Below are 20,456 nucleotides of genomic sequence, written 5' to 3'. Positions count from 1 at the left end.
AACAGAGTTAATTTTAATTAAACTGAACCTGTAGTGTTTTCATCGTGTGTTCAGTTTTATTTTAATGTGTTGATTTAACCCTGAAGAAATGAGAAAAAGTGGAACAAGAGAAAGGATTTTTTTTTCTTCTCTGATTTGTCACAAAGTACAACTTTTTCAACTTTGTCTGTAAAACGGGACAATGACAGCCGTAATCTTAGGATTTGGAAAATTATAACATTTTCTTTAGACGAAATGACTAATACATTAATTCTAGAAAAGAATTATAAATCATAAAAATAACATCAAATATCTATTTATCCTTATATTGTAGCTCAAATCAAGGTCAATAAGATGTTTTTATTCCCTTTTTTCTAGCTTTCTATCATATCTAGCAAATAAATAAAAGTGCAACACTTTCACCAGACTTGCCTCTTTCTTCAGAAACACTATAAATACAAGGTTACTGGGGAAACTAATTCAAAATGTAAATTAGTTCAAATGATTTTTTTAAGCCTTCAAAATCAAGAGGGTGGATAGGAATTTAATCAGCAATTACTATGATTTAGTAATAATTTTTGCCCTTTTCCAAGAAAATTATTAATATGTAATGGTTCACTGAAGTGACTCTTTTTGTTCTTTTGGGCTGATGGTTGAAAAAATGAAAGAAAATTTTTTTTGGCATCTCTCTCATTTCTGATGACCGGCATCCCAAACAACTTCAAACCTGAACATTAACTGAAATATTTTAAACAAAAAAAAGAGACAAAACCGCTTGTTTCTTTACGCAACAGGAAAGTCAGACTGAGGTCTGTTATTTCCACAAAAGCAAGCAAGCTTTGTTGCAAGAATCAATTTCACTAAAACACTTCCAGCCATGACTTGCTTTTATGACTATGTTAGTCACAGCTATAGAGCTATGCCTAACTCAATTAGAAAATGCAGAGTTTCAGAAGGTGACTGATGTATTAGATATAGTGGAGGAGCATATTTAAATAAGATTTGCAGAAACAGATGGCAGTGATAGAACCCAGCAATATATGAAATACTCTTTAAAAACTTTCAAAAAGGGAGTTGTCTTTAATCACAACAGCTTCCAGCTGGATGTGACCATCTTGGGTCATTACTTCGGTCATTATTCTGATAAAAAGGTAGCACTTTACTCAAAAATGATGCTTGTATGACACTAAAAGCACAGTGAGAGCATGGTAATTACTATGATCAGAGCAGGCTACACTAACATCAGCTGGTTTGCATTGTTAAGTGAAGCATTTTTTTCTTACCAGAGAATCTTATGGGCTTTTTTCTTTGTTTTTCTCTTTAAAAAAAATGTAAACCTATACCTTATGTTACAGAACAAAATACATCCAGACACATCCGATAAAGCAGTGAGTTGAGTGGTTAAGCAGGTGCTATCTGCAATTCTGCAGACACTAAGTTAGAAGGATACAGACAGCATTCATTCTTTAGCCCCCGGAGGCTGCTAAGAACAGCCAGAGGCCAGCTTCACACACAGAATCCAAAAAGGCAATCTGAACACAGACTCTGATCCAGTCGCGCTGGGATTCATATTTCCTTGGACACTTTCTTGTTCTTAAAGGCATCGTTAACTCTTCTGGCCTGCAGCAAAAGAGAAGCTAAGTCCAAAAGCTTGATCTATGGCAAAACTGCCCAAAGGCGAGTCCACCACACACACAGCAGGAGCCTGTTGTATGAGCCTGTGCATGTACCCATGAAAAAAAAAACCTGTCTTTCAGTCCGTAAGGTTTTTTTCCCCCCATTTACCACAGCACGGAGTGAGCTCAGAGTTCACCCTTATGCCCTGGACAAACACTCAGATAAATGTACAAATTGAACACACTTGACAGACACATGCATGCACCCTCAACAAGCACACAATGCTTGGCTGGCCATGCATTTCCTCTCATGCCCAGTTACACTTTGTCAGTCACTCAAAAACAACATGGAGCAAGGAGACTGATTGATTGACTTTCTGGTCTGATGGCAGAAAGAACAATATAAAAGTCTCAGGGCTGAGTCAAACAGCATCCTGTGACTGCTGCATGACTTTTTAAAAATCACCTCAATTTAGAAATGAGTCATACACTGTGGGGATGATTAATTTCTTCTGTAAAGAAAGCAAGCAAAGGCTGAGTTTGTTTGTTTGTTTCTTTGTTTAGTCTGACCAACAGTCCAAAAGTCAAAGCATAAAAAATAAAAAAGAAAGAAAAACAACAAAGTGTAATCACACTTTTAATATATACTGGAGGGATCCCGAAGAGTGTTCTGGCAATCTAATAGACAGATTAATAGATATTTCTGTAATGCAAGTTTAATATTTAAGTGATACAGCCAGCTTTTCCCTTCAGCTGATGGAATGCAGATCACTCAAAAAATACAAAAACAACAACAACAACAACAACAAAATTACACAAAAAATATCCACCATATCCCACAGTTCCATTTACACCCTGTACACTTCCTTTTTTCTTTTTTCTACCATGTGTTTATGCAAATTTTGGCCATGAGGAGTTGGCATAAAGCCATCCAGCTATTGATGCAAAATGGAAGCAAGTATGAACTGAGTAACCTTGTTTAAGGTGACAGGTAGTTTCCAATACAATGGTTCAAAGAACTTAAAAACTACAAGTAAACACACAAACTGCTGCTGTGCAGTTTAGCTCACAGTTTGGGTCTGCTGAGATTCAAAGGCCTTGGGAAAAAAATTAATGTGTTAATTTTCCATCCATCCATTTTCTTCCACATATCCAGGGCTGAGTCATGGGTGCAGCAGCCTGAGCAGAGTAGTCCAGACCTCCCTCTCCCTAGCCACCTCCTCCAGCTTGTCTGGGAAACACCAAAGCATTCCCAGGCCAGCAGAGAGATATAATTTCTCCAGCATGTCCTGGGTCTGCCTCAGGGCCTCCTCTTGGTTGGACATGTCTGGAACACCTCACCCAGCAGACGCCTGAACCACAACAACTTATACCTTTCGATGTGAAGGAGCAGTGGCTCTACTCTAAGCCTCTCCTCGATGCCCTCTTGTCTCTAAGGTAGAGGCCAGCCACCCTTCGGAGAAAGCTCATTTCTGCTGCTTGTATCTGCCATCTCGTTCTTTCAGTCACAACCCACAGTTCATGACTATAGGCGAGGGAGATTAACCAGTAATTTGAGCCTTGCTTTTACTCTCAGCTATCTCTTCACCGTGACGGACCGGTACAGGGTCCACATCACTGCAGCCACAGCACTAATCCATCTGTCAAGCTCTCGCTCCCTTCTCCCCTCACTTGTGAACAAGACCCCAAGATACTTAAACTCCTCCACTTTGGGCAGGAACTCGTCCATGACCCAGAGTGGGCAATCCACCCTTTTACGGCTGAGGACCAAGCCCCCAAATTTGGAGGTGCTGATTCACATTCCCACTGCTTCAAACTCAGCTGCAAAGCACTCTAGTGTGAGCTGGAGGTTATCACCTGATGAAGCCAACAGAACCACATCATCTGCAAAATGCAGATTCTGACACCAGCCAAGTGGAAGCCTTGAACGACTTGACTACACAAGAAACTGCCAGAGATAGACAAGTCATCTACCTTGTACCAGAGTTGAAGTATTCCTTCCACCACCCGACAGTGTCCTCAGTTGAAGTCAGCAGCATTCCGCCTGCACTATACACAGTACAGGTAGAGCATCGCTTTCTCCTTCTGAGTTGCCTGACAGTTTGCCAGAATCTGTTCGAGGCAGTCCAAAAGTCTTTTTTTAATGACCTCTCCTAACTCCTTCCACACCTGAGTTATTGCTTTAGCCACTGCCTGAGCCGCGTTCCCTTTGGCCTGTCGGTACCTATTGGCTGCCTGCAAAGTTCCACAGGGTGACCAAACCCAATAGGATTCCTTCTTCAGCCCAATGGTTACCTTCATCTCTGGAGTCCACCATCTACTTCAGGGATTACCACCATGAGAGGCACCAACCACCTTGCAACGCAGCTCAGTGCAGCAGCTTCAGCAATGGAGATGTACATGGTCCATTCAGACTCAATAACCCCAAGTCATGTAGCATAATTGTGATACATTTTTGCACATTATATTGGACTTATGTAGATCAGGTTGTGGTATTCATAATCACTCTTAGCACTCTTGGTTCTGAGACTGTGGTTTAAGTTTGCTCAAATATTGCACTGATGATATGCACCTTTATTTAAGCTAAATTTGTCTAATTTCTTTTACTGATTGTTATGCCAATTAACTAAAATTTGACAATGTGTGACAACTATAAGAGGGCTGCTGTTCAGGCAGTTGATTGGCACCTCCATGTCATTTTTACTGGCTGTCATCTGAGTCCTTGGCGACCCCATAAATGTCAGGTCAACTCAACGTCACTTCTCTAACATCCACTCTGGTGCGAGAGGACGTTTTCTCTGGTGAACTTGTCAGCTTTATAAGGCTGTTAAAATGATCAAAGTCCCTTTTAGAAACCCTGAGAGAGAAACAGAGATGGAAAGAGAGAGAGAGAGGAAGAGCTGAAAGAGTGCAGAGCGAGAAGCATGCAGACATACAGTCAGACAGGAGGTGATGGGGAATAAACACAGAAGCAGACTGAGTCGAAGCGTACAAAATGCAATAAGAACACATATTAGTCCTCTGAGAATGACATGACATGGTAATCAAGCCAGGCCCAAGTTGTTGCCTTTCATACTAATTGCACTTTGTACCAAATCTTAAGTCACATGCTCGAAGTGATAATGAGCCCTGCTAAAACAAACATGATGTAATCTACAACCGCAAATTGGCAACAGCAAAGAGGATAGCAAGCAGGTGATGGAGTAACTCATTGAAGTCAGAGAGAAAGCTAGAAAGAACCACTAAAGAGCTATTGATGAAAAGCTTTCTGAAGAACACACGAGTTTAAACAGACTGCGCAACAAAATAAGGGCAATATGGTTCAAAGTATTAAGATAAGTTTTACTGTCGAATAGCTACATTAGTTCTTTATACACATCTGCTAAAAACTACCAAAGAATTGTATCTTTTTTGTTATCCATTTATACTATCATGCTTACATTGGATTTTCACTGATACTGGTTTTCCATCACTTTTATGTCCTGATGAAATCTTACCCCATGCTGAAATAGGTCAGATTTGGTGGAACAAAGTTGAGATGAGAATGAGTGAGGAAGTGCATCTTCAGTGACATTCTGGCGATCATTAGCTGATATGCTTTCAACATATAATCCACAAGCTCAGCATAATTATCTGCTTTGTTCTTGCCATGAAAATTCTGGACAACCTGCATGAATGCTTCCCATGCTGCTAATTCAGTTGGCTTCAATTTCCTTTTAAACTCATGGTCAAGAATCAGTTCAAAGATGTCAGGTGAAACACGTCAAACCTTCCTTTATTTTAGATTCAGTTTTCTTATCTTATTTCTTTAATGTTGAAACACATTTCACGTTTCTGTCCAGTTATTCAAGTTGGACCTGTACTTCAATCATCAAAACAGGGCATGTTAAAATGAAATCTATTAAAGTACATACAAAAGAATCACAGAAGCAAAATGCCCGTTGACCAGTGTTATCATTTGACATAAATCAAGTGTGTTGTTCTAATCAAGTAATCAAGTAATACAAATAACATCCAGAGATGCATGAATCTTAGACTTTTTTTTTTACAACTTTTTGTTATTTCAGTGACTACATCAAAAAGTTTACAAATCTCCTGTTAGTTTTCAGAATGAGTTCTAAAAATTAAAAATAACCACTAAACACCTTTGTATGTTTCAGTGGCATTACATGTTCAAAATGCACTATAGGAGTTTTAATTTGTAGAGATGGCATAATAGCAATAATATGTGATAACAAACTGAATTATATTTATCACTAATATTACACAATATATTTTCCTTGTTTGATTTGTAGTTTTAAAGTCTGTGTCAACAACAATAAACAATTTAAATTGTTGTGATAATCCAGTTTACCTGTAAAGTTAATGTAGTCTAATTTAATCTAATCAAGCCAAATTAGATTAGAGTATATCAATGTAAATTAGAGCAGTTTCAGTTTCAGTTTCAATTTTATTTCTATAGCACATTTAAAAGACCCAGGTACATCAAAATGTTTCACAGACGAGCCGCATTTGCGGGGTTACAGCAGTAAAGGAGCAGGAAAATACTGTTATCAGCAAAAGAAACTACAGTTATAAGATGGTGACATGGCAACAAGCATGAACCGGGGAAAAGTTAAAAACTAAGTTGTTTGGAAGGTAAGCTTAAACAGGTGGGATTTTAAACGTGATTTAAAGGATTGGATGGATTCCGACGCATGGACATCAATCGGCAAGCTGTTCCAGAGTTTTGGTGCGGCAAAAGAAAAAGCACGATCCCCCCTACTCTTCCGTCGAGACATTGGTTGCATTAAGAGCCCCTGGTTAGAGGATCTGAGTGCTCTCGTGGGGATGTATAGGTCAAGGAGGTCGATTAAGTAGCTGGGTGCCAGGTTATTTAAAATTTTAAAAGTGTATAAAAGGATTTTAAAAACGATACGGTATTTGACGGGGAGCCAATGAAGGTTGGCGAGGGTGGGTGTGATATGGTCATGTCTTCTGGTGCCGCTTAAAAGGCGTGCTGTGGCATTCTGGACTAGTTGCAGGCGTTGGATGAGGGAAAGTTGGAGGCCTAAATAAAGAGAATTACAGTAGTCCAATCTCGAAGTAACAAGAGCATGTGTCAGGCTCAGGAGAGACCCGGAGGCAGACCGTCTCTATAGTTTCACAGTTTATTTACACACTGACACCAGGTGCAGATATATACAGGTGAGGGAGTACGGGAAGAGGGGAACACAGGCACGGGAAGGGGACACACGGGCTATGTACACAATCCTTTGCTGATGCTCAGGTTAGCTCGGACTCTGGCTTTAGCTCACCAAACAGCGGTCCTCAGGCTGGCGAGAAATCTGGCACAAGGAGGAAGAACAGGTAAGTTGCGGCACGAAAGAAACTCGTGGAAAAACTCAGACTTGCAATGACACTGACGAGTGTTACACAATAATCTAGCGAAGAAGCATTCTCAGCAGCCACCTTAAGTGAGCGTGGTGATAAGACGATTGCTTGCAGGTGTCTGAGCCAGGGGCTGGAGTCGTCATGACTCCGCCCCGGTAGAGCGCAGTGCGCGGGAGGAGAGAGAGACGCAACACAACGGAAATACTTGTAGTTATACAGAGTGAGCCGAGAAGGCACAGGGTCATGACAGCATGAATGAGCTTTTCAAGGTCATTATGTCGTAAGTAGGGCATTGCCTTGGAAATTTGGCATAGTTGGTAGAAGCTGGTTTTCATCACTGCAGCCACTTGCTTGTCTAATTTGAGGGAACTATTCAGCACTACTCCAAGGTTTCTGACAGTAAACAAAAGACGACTGGCATAGGATCCCAAGGTATCCGATAGCTGTTTCAAGGGCATGTGACTGTCAAAAATGATCATTTCTGTTTTCTTTTCATTAAGAGTGAGAGAGTTGTGCAGTAGCCAGTCTCTAACATCACGCAGGCAGTTGAGCAACGGCAATAGCGGGGACTGGAGATCCAAATCCAGAGGAAAATAGATTTGGATATCATCCGCATAACAATGGAAAGAAATATTATGATTTCTGAAAATTTGTCCCAGGGGTAGCAGATAAAAAGAGAACAGCGTAGGACTTAACACTGACCCCTGGGGCACACCACAACAGAGGGGTGCGGAGGAGGAAGAGAAAGTCCTCTCAGCTAAGTATGATTTAACCCTTTAAGACCTACCGTCCACCAGAGCTTATATTATATTTTTACATGCTGTCATGCCATTTTCGGGAGCATTTCAAGTTGCTATACATCAATACAACCATTATAGCCCAAATTTGAATAATATGTATGCATTAAGTGCATAGAAATTCCATACATTGCAAGAAAGTGCAATAAACTACAAAAAAAATTGAAAATCATTTTAGTTTTTTTAAAATATATTTCTAGTTAGAGAAATTTAAGAGGCTTATCCCTCAAAACTGTAAATACAAAAAAGTTGCACAAAATAGTTTCCCACCACAGGAAATTTATTTTGAGTGTCTTCATAGTTTTATTTTTGAAATACACCAATTTTTATATACTGCAGGAAAAACGAAAATAAATATTATAATGCAAATTTGCAAAAAAGCAGCATATGCATCAAAATAAACTATTTCCAGCAGTGCAATATGAGTTCTAAGCATCCCAGAAACGACACAGAAAGTCAAAGTCAAACATAACTTTTAAAAACACCAGTATGAGCTCATGAGGCCCTGATGGTAAAAAACTACATTTCTGCAAAAATGACGTCACTTCCGGTTTCAGGCAGGTAATAGCGGACATGCGATAGTTCACGCTGACGTCTATTCTAACGTAGGAAGTGGTATGAACAGCTGATCGGCTCGGCATAGCGCGTTTCTGGAATATTATGTTTTTGTTCCTGCAAGCAGTTTTTGCAGTTTTTACAAAGCTATATGTGGAAGGGCAGCACGGTGGCACGGTGGTTAGCACTGTTGCCGCACAGCAAGAAGGTCCTGAGTTCAATTCCAACATCAGGCCGGGGTCTTTCTGTGTGGAGTTTGCATGTTCTCCCCGTGTTTGCGTGGGTTCCCTCCGGGTACTCCGGCTTTCTCCCACCGTCCAAAGACATGCAGTTTGTGGGGATAGGTTAATTGGATAATCCAAATTGCCACTAGGTGTGAATATGCGAGTGCGAATGGTTGTCTGTCCCTGTGTGTTGGCCCTGCGACAGACTGGCGACCTGTCCAGGGTGTACCCCGCCTCTCGCCCTATGACAGCTGGGATAGGCTCCAGCGCCTCCCGCGACCCCAAAAAGGATAAGCAGAAGCGAATGGATGGATGGATATATGTGGAAGGAAACCGTGACCTAGGACAAGCTGATGGCATAAGATGTAAGTACAACTCCTCCGGTTTCATATGCAAAAAAAATTATTGCTAGCTTACGTAGTTGCAGTTCTACGAGGATTTAAAAGTAGTTGCGCAAAACGGTATATATCTTTAAACCCACCCTGACCGGTTTTAAAGGGTTAAACCATGAAAGTACTTTGCCTTTAAGACCAATTACATGTTCAAACCTTGAAAGGAGGATATCGTGGTCAACCGTATCGAAGGCACAGGAGAAGTCTAAAACCACAGGATGCCCTGCATCAACAGTTACAAGGAGGTCATTAAAAACTCTCAGTAGGGCTGTCTCAGTGCTGTGGTGAGGTTTAAAGCCAGGGCAGATCAGAGGAAATTTGCTAGTGCTTCTCACTCTGCTCTTGCTCTTGACGAAGGCGGTCACACTTTTCTCCTCTCCTCTTCTCCCTTAGCTTCCCTGCTTAGCCTCTAGTCCTGCTTAGCCGCTAGTCCTTGTCTAGTCTCGTGTTTTTTGTATTACTTTTCCCTGGCACATTCTCTCACAGTCTGTTCTCTAAAACCTAAAAGATGAATTATGGATTGGATCAACTGGTCTCTAAATGCAATTGACGCCCCTTTCTCAACGAGAAGTTTGGGCTTAGGTGAGCCTGAGTGCTGAAGATATCTACCTATTCGGAACCATGGTAACAGGGTTCTGGCTGACCGGAGCTGGCTTGGCCCTGACTTATCGAAGAATTAAGAAAGCGGAACCGGCTGTTAAAACCCTCCCAAGGCTGCCCGCTGGGATTGAAACGATGGGAAGAGGCGTGAGTTTTCTCAAAATGGGCTCATTGAGTGCAGCACGGATAAGATCTTGGAGAGGCTACGGCTGCTGTGAATACTCAGAACAAGACCTCTGAGTGCAGACTGGATTACATCTCGGAAGGGCTCGCTCGGAATAACATCTCTGAGCGCAAATTGGATGAAATCTCGGGGAGGCACACTGTCGTGAGTTCTCAGAATCGGCTCCTTGAGCACAAAAATGACAACATCACAGAACGCACTAAAGTAAAAAGCACCATCACTTCATGCGGATACCCTCTCGGCGCCAGCTGCGGTTGCAAGGCTGGAGCTGAACAAAACACCCTGATAACAACTGTGTTTAGTCTGTTCCTTCCCATTCCATGCAAGGCCACCTGGGTTGGCTGGAAGACTGTTTACTTAGCCTAGCAGGGCTGTCTCAGCTGAACTCTGGACACGCACACACATACATATACACTGATATGCACACACTCATCCCCCCTCCCTTTCCAAACGCCTTCGATGCTTATTCCCTTCCGATGCTGACAGTGGATCAAGGAGACCAGCGCACAGGCTGCAGGCCCGGATGTACTGTCTAAATCGGCTGTCTCTGACCCTTTACCCACCCCTGTTGCTTGTCATGTGTTTCTTTGGTGTATTAACAGTTTTTTTCATGTGCTATGTGCAGAGGTGGTTTTTTTCTGTTCTCAAAGTAATCTCCCTGTTGGAGCTCAGTCTGGGGGGAGTTATTTTTTTCTCCTTATCTTTCCTCGTGTGGTGCATTTTCCATTGTTATACCTCTCTGACCTGTCTTCCCCATGTGATGTTTTGTGTAATGTATGTATGGTCGGAGGTTAAGATGGCGCCGCCATTGCGTGCAATAGGTCGGCAGCCTTATGAAATTTCCCCTTGTGGGACTAATAAAGGTATATCAAATCAAATGTCAAAAGGAAGAAATTAGATAAAGGGATATAATTATCACAAAACAGGAAAAGGAAGGAACAAATAACAAATTGGAGAGATCTAAGCAATTTAATTATTTGTTCTCTCTGATGTTATCTGGTTTAAGTCCATGTGATTTATTCAAAGAGTTCAGAAAAATTAGTAAATAAATTACCAAGTCTTGACTTGTGGGAGCATCACTCTCTCGCAGGGCATTTGCGGGACTCCATTTTTTATGAAGAACTTTTACTTTCTCTGTTTATTATGTGCAAAAAGGCCTGTCTGCAAACCAGTGGTGTGAAAAGCAGTAGTCTGATAGAGAGGCAAAACTGCTACATCACGACCTATAGGGCAAACCACTTTTGCCACTTGCAAAAGTGGTGCTCTAGTATATTTCTCTACACAAGGATATGTTTGTACAGCAGATATATACCTTTTCATAGAAGAGAAAGAGAGAGAAATGTAATTTATTCAAAAGAATCAAAAGCCTGGTCCCTGTACTGGTCACTGGTCACTGTAAAATAACTATGCACAAACACATAAAAAACAAAAAAAAACAAAAAACTTTTTCTTTTGTTCAAAATAATTCTCCATATAAAAACCATGTAAACATTAACAGTAACATCATACCCATGAATCCATGAGATGAGTGCAATTACTTTACTTATTGATGGCAGTCAATCTTCCTTTTAAACTGTGCAAGCAACCAGCTGTGCAGTTTTCTCAGCTATTGTCAGATTGTTTTGCTCTCTATTGCCAGATTTATAGGATTTTAGATAGGTTAGCTTGGCATTATTGTGATGACAGCAGAGCCAGTGTTGGGGAAAAGCCCATGTTAAAGGTAAATCAAGCTACAGTATTAGCCAGGCTGTTCAAAGGTCAAAAACACAACACACATGGTTGTGTCGGGTCCTTTGGGTTACAGTGGTGGCGAAACCCAGGCTCCCAGTATGCCAGAGCCCCGACCCGCGCAGCCAGTAAAGGCACTGGCTCAGATGGTAGCTGAGCTGGCTGGGACGCATAAAGATCAGCTGGCCATGCATCGGAAGCAGCTTAAGGAGCTGCAGCCACATACCGAGGGGCAAACAAAGGTCTTGGAAAACCTTGTCACTCAGTCTGGCTCATAGCCGGTGACGCTACATCGCATGGCGGGGGCTTCTTGGAGGTGTCCTAGGCTACCACAGGGGAGTGCCGGTGACCGTCCAAGGAATGGGCTCTCCAGCTGCTGTCCAGGGAAGCCCAGGTAGCACTGCTGAACATGGTGGTGCTGGAGCAGTTTGTGGAGGGGCTCCCAGTCAGGATGGTGGAGTGGGTCTAGGGCTGGGCGATATGGCCTAAAATCCATATTGCAGTATAATTTGAAGCACGTGCGGTAACGATATATATATTGCGATATATACGTTATACATTTTCTTCTGTATAACGTATTTTCCACACTATAAGGCACACTTAAAATCGTTTAATTTTCTCAAAAATTGAGAGTGTTCCTTATGTATGAATTCTGGTTGTGCTTACTGACCTTTTGGCGTGTAGAAATCTGTTAAAAAATATTTTAGTACAACTTTGGTAAGCCGCACTGCTTGATGGATTGTCAAAGCATTACGGCTGCCGTAGTGAGGAGCTTCGCGGACTAATCTGGGTCCAAAACTCCATCCACTTCAGGTCCCAAAGTCAAACGAACACTGAGAGTTAAAAACGGTTTAAATTCTTTCATTAATAAAAGCATCAGCGTTGCTGCTTTACCAGGTGTAACAATTAAGTTTAACATCCATGAAAACAGAATTTGTTCAATTTAACGGAGTTAGAAGTTAACAGGAAGTTAGCTAGCTAGTTTCCACCTAAACATGACATACCATGTTCTGACTGAGAGCAGGCACGTGCAGAGGGGGGGGCTAGAGGGGCTTGAGCACCCGCCCCTTTCCTGATGGGTGCCCAAAGTGCCCTTTTGTTGAGGCAACTTTTTTTTTTAAAAATTATTTATTTTTTTTAATGTGTGTGTGCATGCGGAGTCCTGTCTGTGCCCCTCAACAATAATATTTAACTATTAATCACAGCTTTGCTAAATAAAAGGAACGAGCTCACAAAGAGCACGCGCATTTTTTGCGGTCCGGAGCTGTAGGAGAAACACAAGTTAACTCAGAGACACAGACTTACTATATTTCTTCCATACAGACTGATGCGACAAAACCAGTAAGTAGGTGTACAGCGTACACTGTAGTGTATAGCACACAGGAGTATTAGCTTATTACGGACACGTTGGTAAGTTGTCTTGTTGCAACTGACGAACTGAAACAAATGAGCGTGCTGTGTGTGCAACAGTGCGACAAACATTACCTGTCCTTTTATTAACTGCACATGTAGTGCTGCTCATAGCTGCTGGCTACCTGTGTAAGGCTGTCATGGGTCTGTAGCTCTGTCACCATTTTAGGGAACATATTTAGTTTTAAAGTAAGTTTCTGGGCTTTTCCTGCCTTTCTGGAAGGATTATATTTCACTAAAAAACGATCTAATATGCATGTCCACATAATTATGCATTATTATAATTATAATATATTAAAAAACACAAGCTGTATTTTAAAGAACATACATTAAGAAACAGATTATATTAGATTTATATTTTAAATAAGACAAAATTAGGTTTTTACAGCAGTAAAATGATTGTATCTCTACAGTTTAAAAAAGCTTTCCCCCTGCACAGAGTGGATAGTGAAACAAATGGAATCATAAATACATTATTTCATATTTATTACTTCCCCCTCCTCATTGCTTTATTATTGTAGCTCTAGTAATAAATAATAATGTAAGGATTCTGGATCAGCACCATGATGCCCATAGTGTATACAGTATTCTGAAGAAGGTCTAAAATGTCACTGTGTGTGCGTGCATGTGTGTGTTTTATTTAGATGGATTAAAAAAATATATATTACTCATGATATAACATTGTCCAGACATGGCTGGTAAGGACATGTGGAGGGAACAGTAGGCGCTGTGTGAGGCTACTAAAGGCAGTGCTATAACATTTTTCTGTCATCATTTTATTATAGATTAAGTGCAAGAGTTGTTAGGTGTGGATAATTAGATTATAGTTTATTGCAATAGCAAGTTGTGCCTTGTTCTCAGATAGACAGCAAGTGGAGAGTGATATATGAAATGATGGGATGGATGGAAGAAGAGAAACAAAGAGTGATTCACAGGCAGAGCCTAAATTATTTCTCACAGTTTTTTTGTTGCCTTATGGTTCCAAGTGCTGTCACCAATCTTTGCATTTTGTTATTATCTCATGACACTTGTTTAATCAGCTACCATCTCTCCTATGGATTTTTTAATGTCAACAGTCTCAGATCAACACGGCCCTGCCCTTCCCATATTAGATTCTTGATGAACGTGTGTTGTTGTTATTCAGCCTGGTTCAATGTGCCCCTTTTTAACTTTGAGCACCCGCCCCTTTAAACCTCTCTGCACAGCCCTGACTGAGAGGTTTTTGAAACTAATTCAAACGTACAGCTCTGCTACCACTTCCAACATAAATGAAGACAGAAAACTAAACAGCAGTGGCGTTTGCAGGGTTACTAAAGTTGGACTACCTGGTATATAATGATGTGCTACGTGACTGCTAGCGACACAGCTATGTTAGCATAACATTAGCACAGTGAAGCTGGAGGATGAACGCCAGCTTTTTACCACTCCATAAAAGTTAACGTGAGGGATTCTGGTGGTTAGGGACAAATGCAATCGCATAGCAGGATGCTATAAACGGGCCAAACTTCAGTCAGGAGAACAACTGAGATTATTCATCCACAATACAAGGTTAGTTATTAATATACTGCAAGAACATGGGAATAGAACAGCTGCGAGAGAATTCAACATTAATGAATCAATGTTACGGAAGTGGAGGAGGCGCAGTTTTTGGCTTTCCCCATATTTCAAAAGTGCTTCATCTCTTTGCTATGACTGTCACCCGGCATAATTTGCAGATGATAATGGTTGTAACTGCTGCGATCATGCTTTCAACCAAAACAGGGGCAGCTTGATGACATCATCAACATGAGTCACTCACTCAATAAATCTTTAAAATAACAAAAATAAAAAAGCAGTAAATTTGTGTTGACCCAAAGTAACACACGAAGGAGCCTTAGAACCAATTTATTAAAAATAATCTATATAAGTAATTACATAGGGTACATACACGAATCACAGCACTGAAAACATGTAGTAGATTATTTTGTCACACTGAGCTGTGGATAAACTGCAGATTTATTTGGTTTTCTTAAAATGTACCACTACAGTACAGCTTTTAATTTGAAAGTGACCTGTCAATGCGTTTTTGCCACTTGCTTCAGAGAGTTTAATTTTCATTGCATTGAGTCTCCCCTTAAGATTTTATCTTATCTTAATCTATAACCACCATAATTTAAAAAATATCTTAAACTAAAAAAATTGAGGTTCAGACACCTCATTTTAATCAGTTTAATCATTCCGCACACGATACAAATGATCTCGCCACCACATTGTTACACTGACTATATAAAGTCTACTGTATATTTACAGCAAGAGTATGGGCCAGGACCTGTATTGTTCTCAAATCAATGTCTGATTGATTTGTGAAACAAATAAATGATATTTGAATTCATTGCTATTACTAGCTCCGCACACTCTGTCCCTGAAAAAGTTTCCTTTCTTCCCATTTTTTTCCAAGGCACTAAAGTATTTATTTCAATTTTAATTTATTTTCATAACCATCATTGCCTTGTTTCCATTAGCTTAATTGGCAAGTCAAAACAAAAAGAGTTAATTATATTAGCAGGAAACTAATCCAATAGCTCACAAATTGCTTAGGAGGAAAAGTGTTGCTATTTCTGTTATTAATACAATAAATCATGTGTTTAACATTTTAAACTAATAGAAAATATAAAACTGTAGCTCAGCCATCCACTGGCGGCCCCCTTGTCCATATCTCTCTCAACATATCATCATACAGTATATTACGAAGGTGATACTGTCTGTCAGTATGATTTGGAGAATATAATATATTGTAATTTTAATATGTTTGTCTTGAACAGGTCTCTTGAACAGTTAAAGAGTCAAGAGGAACCTAAGAAAACTAAAACTGTATGTTAAAGGTTACCAGAAGCTATCATTCCACTGTTGTTTCATTGGCAGAGAATCTGAACAAACGTGATGTAACTGTATGCCTCTTCGACGTGGTAATAATTAAATGTAAGAATTGTTTGTGTTCTCCAGGTGGGTGAAAACCCTTGTGTATTAAATTGGTATCAATATTTTGTGTTAAAATTCTACAAACAGCATGGCAGAGCAGAAGTCACATGCCACTCTCAAACGAAGGCAATCCCCTCCTGGAAGAGTTTCCACTCTCTCTTTTCCTGGGTTAAAGTCCCAGCAGGACTCTCTGTGTGCTTCCTCTCATTTGTATCCCACCATAATCCTTCCCTCAGCTGTTGAAGCCAATAAATAGTGCTGTCAGGGAGAAAGCACAGGCAGGGGAGTGAAAATGTTCACTCTCAATGAGGAAAAACACTGCCCATGGTAGTTAAGCCAACAATGAATTGCTGGTTGAAGTTTTTGGTTGGCAACGCAAGCAGGATAAGGAGGGAGGGAGGGAGAAACACACACTCACACATACACATAGCATTTACGGCAAAACAATCAACCATGAACAGTAAACATCAGCAAAGAGCAAGCATCAGCCTAATATGCATAAACAAAGCCCCAACAAAAATCCCCTCAGTGAAATATGAATTATGAATTAATATGAATTATAGCCCTGCAGGACTGCAGTCTCTGCTCATTAATCAGTGTTTTCAGTGGAAAGGGAGAAATATACCCGATTCCTGAGTCAACTCAACTCAAAACAGGTATGCACACATACAAATTTGCAATCACGTGAATCTATGAGAACAAGCAAATTAGATTTGAAATCACTTAACTGCTTTCAGTCAGCGTGGTCTTTTACCTGCAAACAATGCTAACAATGCTACTACTGAGGTTTGTTTTCTCTATGTATAATAAGTATAATATTCTGAATCAAAGCTTTACATACCATCATAATAGTCATTCATACATTACAAAGTACATGTTCCAATATGAAATGTATAAGTGCAATAACTGCTCTGTTGTATTGTATAAGGTTGTAATTATGTCTATAATATGTGCAGGCACCTCTACACTGTAAAAACGATAACTAGTAATTGTTGATTTGATTAAAGTTTTCAAATTAAACTGACTTAGAAATAAAACTTTCCATTTACAACCTAAAAAAGCTTGTCTGCCCAACAAATTTCTTCCATTGTTGTCCTAACTAAGATTTTCTAGAGAGCATAACAAAGATTATCAACTTTTGAGTAGATTTTTTGAGTCAAGTTGGGAACCTGTGGGAAACCCCGTAGATGACTGGCACACGTGGTCTGTGCCAAGTTTGAACTGGACCAAACGAGCCTGAGCAGACCTGAGCTGTGTGATAGTGGTTTGTCAATGTGTTCTGGACTGAAAACCTGCTAAGAAAATTTGAAGAAACGTGGCCAAAGTTGGATGGAAATTACCATTTTTCGACCATTACGGATTTTACCTGGTCTGAAGTTGGACTGTATTTTTTTGACCATTTTTCGGACAGGACAAGCTGCCGACTATTTGCCCCAGCAGGTAAGCTAACCAGATCTATTATTAGGATTTTCTACAAGCGCCTAGGCTGCATCCTCCTCAGGACCCAGGAGGGTGGAATGAGTAAAACACTGAAAAAAAGCCAACAATAACATATTTAAGTTATCTAAGTGACTTATATATCATGTTTAAGCTAGCGAAGGACCGCGCCGGGGGGGGGGGGGGGATGATATGCCAGCCAGCTAGCTATCAAAGCCGGTGGTAACAGACGTCTCCGAAAACGTAGAAGCATTTTTGCAAATATGTGTTGTCTTATTAAACTGAGCAGATATTTGAAATTTACACAGCTACATTCTCGCCTGAAAATATCTTAAAAGTTTACTTTGTGAGCCGAAAAGGGTAATAAGAGTAATACTAAAACTAAGTGGCTGCCGCCATTGTTGGAAACTAGAATCGGCTGGGCTGCGCTATGAATTCTGGCATAGGGTGGGCCACGAAGGATACACCTGACCCATCCTTCAAAGCTGTGGAAAGTATTGTATTGTTTTGAGAGCCTTTTTGTTGGTGGAGTATTGATTTTATGTACAATTCCACGGGTAGATGCGATCTGTACGGTCCGACTTTGCACATGCGCAGTAAGGATCAGGGAGTCCGATCCGTAACTCGTTTTTTTTCTACATTATATTGAAATGTTTCATTATTGCAAACATTTTCTCTCAGGCGGAGAGAGGTCGTGGAGTGTCAGCCTATGGTGTCCAGTGTGTGTGTCCAGGAGAGATGACCTGGGCTGTTTTACTCTGTGGAGGTAAGACTGTCCTAATTTATTTATAATTTAATTATTATTCAAATTGGGCATGATTTATACTAGATTGACTATTGAAGTAGTACAGTATTTGCTGGGGCAATGCATTGGCCAACTTTATTATATTGTGCTACTATTCCAGTCAAGACCCTTGCCAGTGTTACATTGAAATCCTTACCCTGAACTTTTCTTTACACAGAAAATGTGTAAAGAAATTTCTTTCAAGAAAAGAGTCCCCATGCTAAATCGAAATTGTGAAACAGAAAGGCAATCTCATAATTTTGACTTAGCATGTTTTTTTTTTGTTTTCTTTTAGTGCTAGAAATAGGACTTCTATAGACTGAGATGGTTAGGGAAAGAATACTAAGGCAGGTCACAGAATCTGATTGGTCACAGATTTTGGTGCAACTTAGAACATAATATGTATTTGCATATTGATACTGGGTTTTGTGGAGGGTATTTCTATTCCTGTGCAAAATACGTATTCATGAGAGATTTTTTGCTGTTGATAACACAGTCAGGCATATAACATGGTGCAGACTGTCCAAGACCGCTACCCAGGAATTTTCTGTGCTGAATAAATGACAATATTTTGGTGAATGTCTTGTTTAGATATCTGAAAAATTTCATCGGATCACAAGCAAAGACCTCCTGGGGACCTTCAATGCATCCCTTGACAAATTTGTGCCTGGCCTGCTGAAACTGTACCGGCCTAAGAAGGGAGCTCTTTGTGAGGAGATGGAAGACCTCCTGGATAAACTTGATGAACAGGTGAGTGAAGTGCTTCTTTATCTGACATTTTAGAAGAGAGAATACTTTTCTCTTAACAGAAACTGAAAAAGATGTTGGCTTCAAACAAAACACATCAGTGGACATGTCAGTAAAAATTAATGTCATCAGTTATTGCTTTGTTCTTATTTGGCAGTATTTCTATTTAATTTGTAAATAGAAAGTAAAATTGTTAACATGATGTTGTTGGGTTTTTTTTGTAAGTTTTGCGTGTTGCTGGGTCTGACCTGTGCTTTATTTTCATTACTATGAGAGTTCTGATTTTGCATTGTGTATAGTACACCATGTTACTACACTAATTGAAATTCTTGTTTTCCACTGAATACTTTTTAGGCATCCGACATTGTGTCCCACCGGCACTGAGAGGCCTGCCCATTTTCCTCAGAGAGGATGCAACAGAGGTTTTCCTGAAGTGCTTAGTAAGTACAAAAAAGTAATGCAAGTAAAAAATAATTGCTATGAGATGTTTTTAAAGATGAGTTAATCCAAAATGGAAATGTACACTTCCTCAGTGCAGTCCAGATAATTTTATAGTGGGGATTGCAGTTATCATAACTCTCACTCCTTTTTTTCTGCTGAGCAGCAGCTGGGCATTGTTAGTGGGTGTTCCAGAAGAAAATGTGTTTGTACAAAACTCACAAGGTGGCATTAATTAAAGGAAAATAAGCTTTTTGTTCTTAAAACCTCTATGAGTCAAATGACCAGCATGGTATAGAGGTTAAAGTTAAAATCTTTAGAAATTTGTTTTGTCTTTAGTTTTTCTTAGCTTTCAATAATTCATATTTTACTTTTCTTCAGGACACTGACATTTTGTAACCAGTGTTGAACGGTGTATCAGTTGCCATCCTCACCATCCTACAAGATGACGATGACGATACGTCTGTGCGAGAACATGCAGTGGTGTTGGAAGGGGACATCGTGCTACATAACATTCCAGATCTCTCTACTGCCTTGGCATACCTCTTTGGCCTTCTGTATGCCCTCAACATTGATTATCCAAAGCAGATGAGTTACACCTTTAAAGCAATTGAGGCCATCTTATTTTGACCTGGTCGGACAATATGAAGGTGACGTGGATAAATCATTATTCGAAATGTAAATTTTAGTCAGATGAATCTGTATTGTTGAGAATATATGGTGAAAATTTGTCTTGTAGTATTTTAAAAGATTTGTTATAGTGTTTTCCACATCACATGAAGCATAGAACTGGTGTTTTACCTGTTAGTTTCCTCTTCATTGATGGTAACATTTCTAATAACTTTTAACTTCCATAGTTCATCATAGTAAGCCCATGTAAAATGTCAATATCTGGGTACATAGGCAATCGTTTGTGGAATTACCCTATTTAAGGTGCAATAGTTATGTTCAGCTTTTACAAGACGGTCAGGGTGTGTGTGCGTGAATTATTAAGTTGCTAGACACTTTTCTTTTTTGGTTCTGGACTGGAATTTTAACGTCTCTGCTGGGGTGCTCAAAGCACCCAAAAGAAACTGGCAACACGTTTTTGTTTGTTATTTCTTTTTCTTTCTTTCTTTTTTTTTAACAGAAATTCATCCTACTGCCCATGACATTCTGAAATGTACTGAAAGCACTGTTGAACAAAATAAATAAGCTTTTAGATAAAATTGAATTGTGCTTTGTTTTATTCTAT

General features: G+C 40.0%; 1 protein-coding gene and 1 long non-coding RNA gene across 3 annotated transcripts in view; one reads left to right on the top strand and one right to left on the bottom strand.

Moving 5' to 3' along the window:
* Positions 1-20,456, bottom strand: part of LOC146501934 (exostosin-1) — a 331,006-nt gene that overhangs the window by 238,029 nt on the left and 72,521 nt on the right. The gene's annotated exons all lie outside the window — the stretch shown is intronic.
* On the top strand, positions 15,386-20,430 carry LOC146501936 (uncharacterized). 2 transcript variants are annotated; one of them, XR_014869297.1, is made up of 5 exons: positions 15,386-17,256; positions 17,935-18,019; positions 18,629-18,787; positions 19,139-19,224; positions 19,604-20,430. It is a non-coding gene; the product is annotated as an uncharacterized LOC146501936 (long non-coding RNA). The 2 variants fall into 2 exon arrangements; XR_014869296.1 differs by lacking the exon at positions 15,386-17,256 and having other exon boundaries at positions 17,280-18,019.

This window comes from Neolamprologus multifasciatus, chromosome 15 (assembly GCF_963576455.1).
Source record: "Neolamprologus multifasciatus chromosome 15, fNeoMul1.2, whole genome shotgun sequence".
Lineage (NCBI taxonomy): Eukaryota > Metazoa > Chordata > Actinopteri > Cichliformes > Cichlidae > Neolamprologus > Neolamprologus multifasciatus.
The sequence above is the reverse complement of the archived record's forward strand: the minus strand, read 5'-3'. Positions and strand labels throughout refer to the sequence as shown.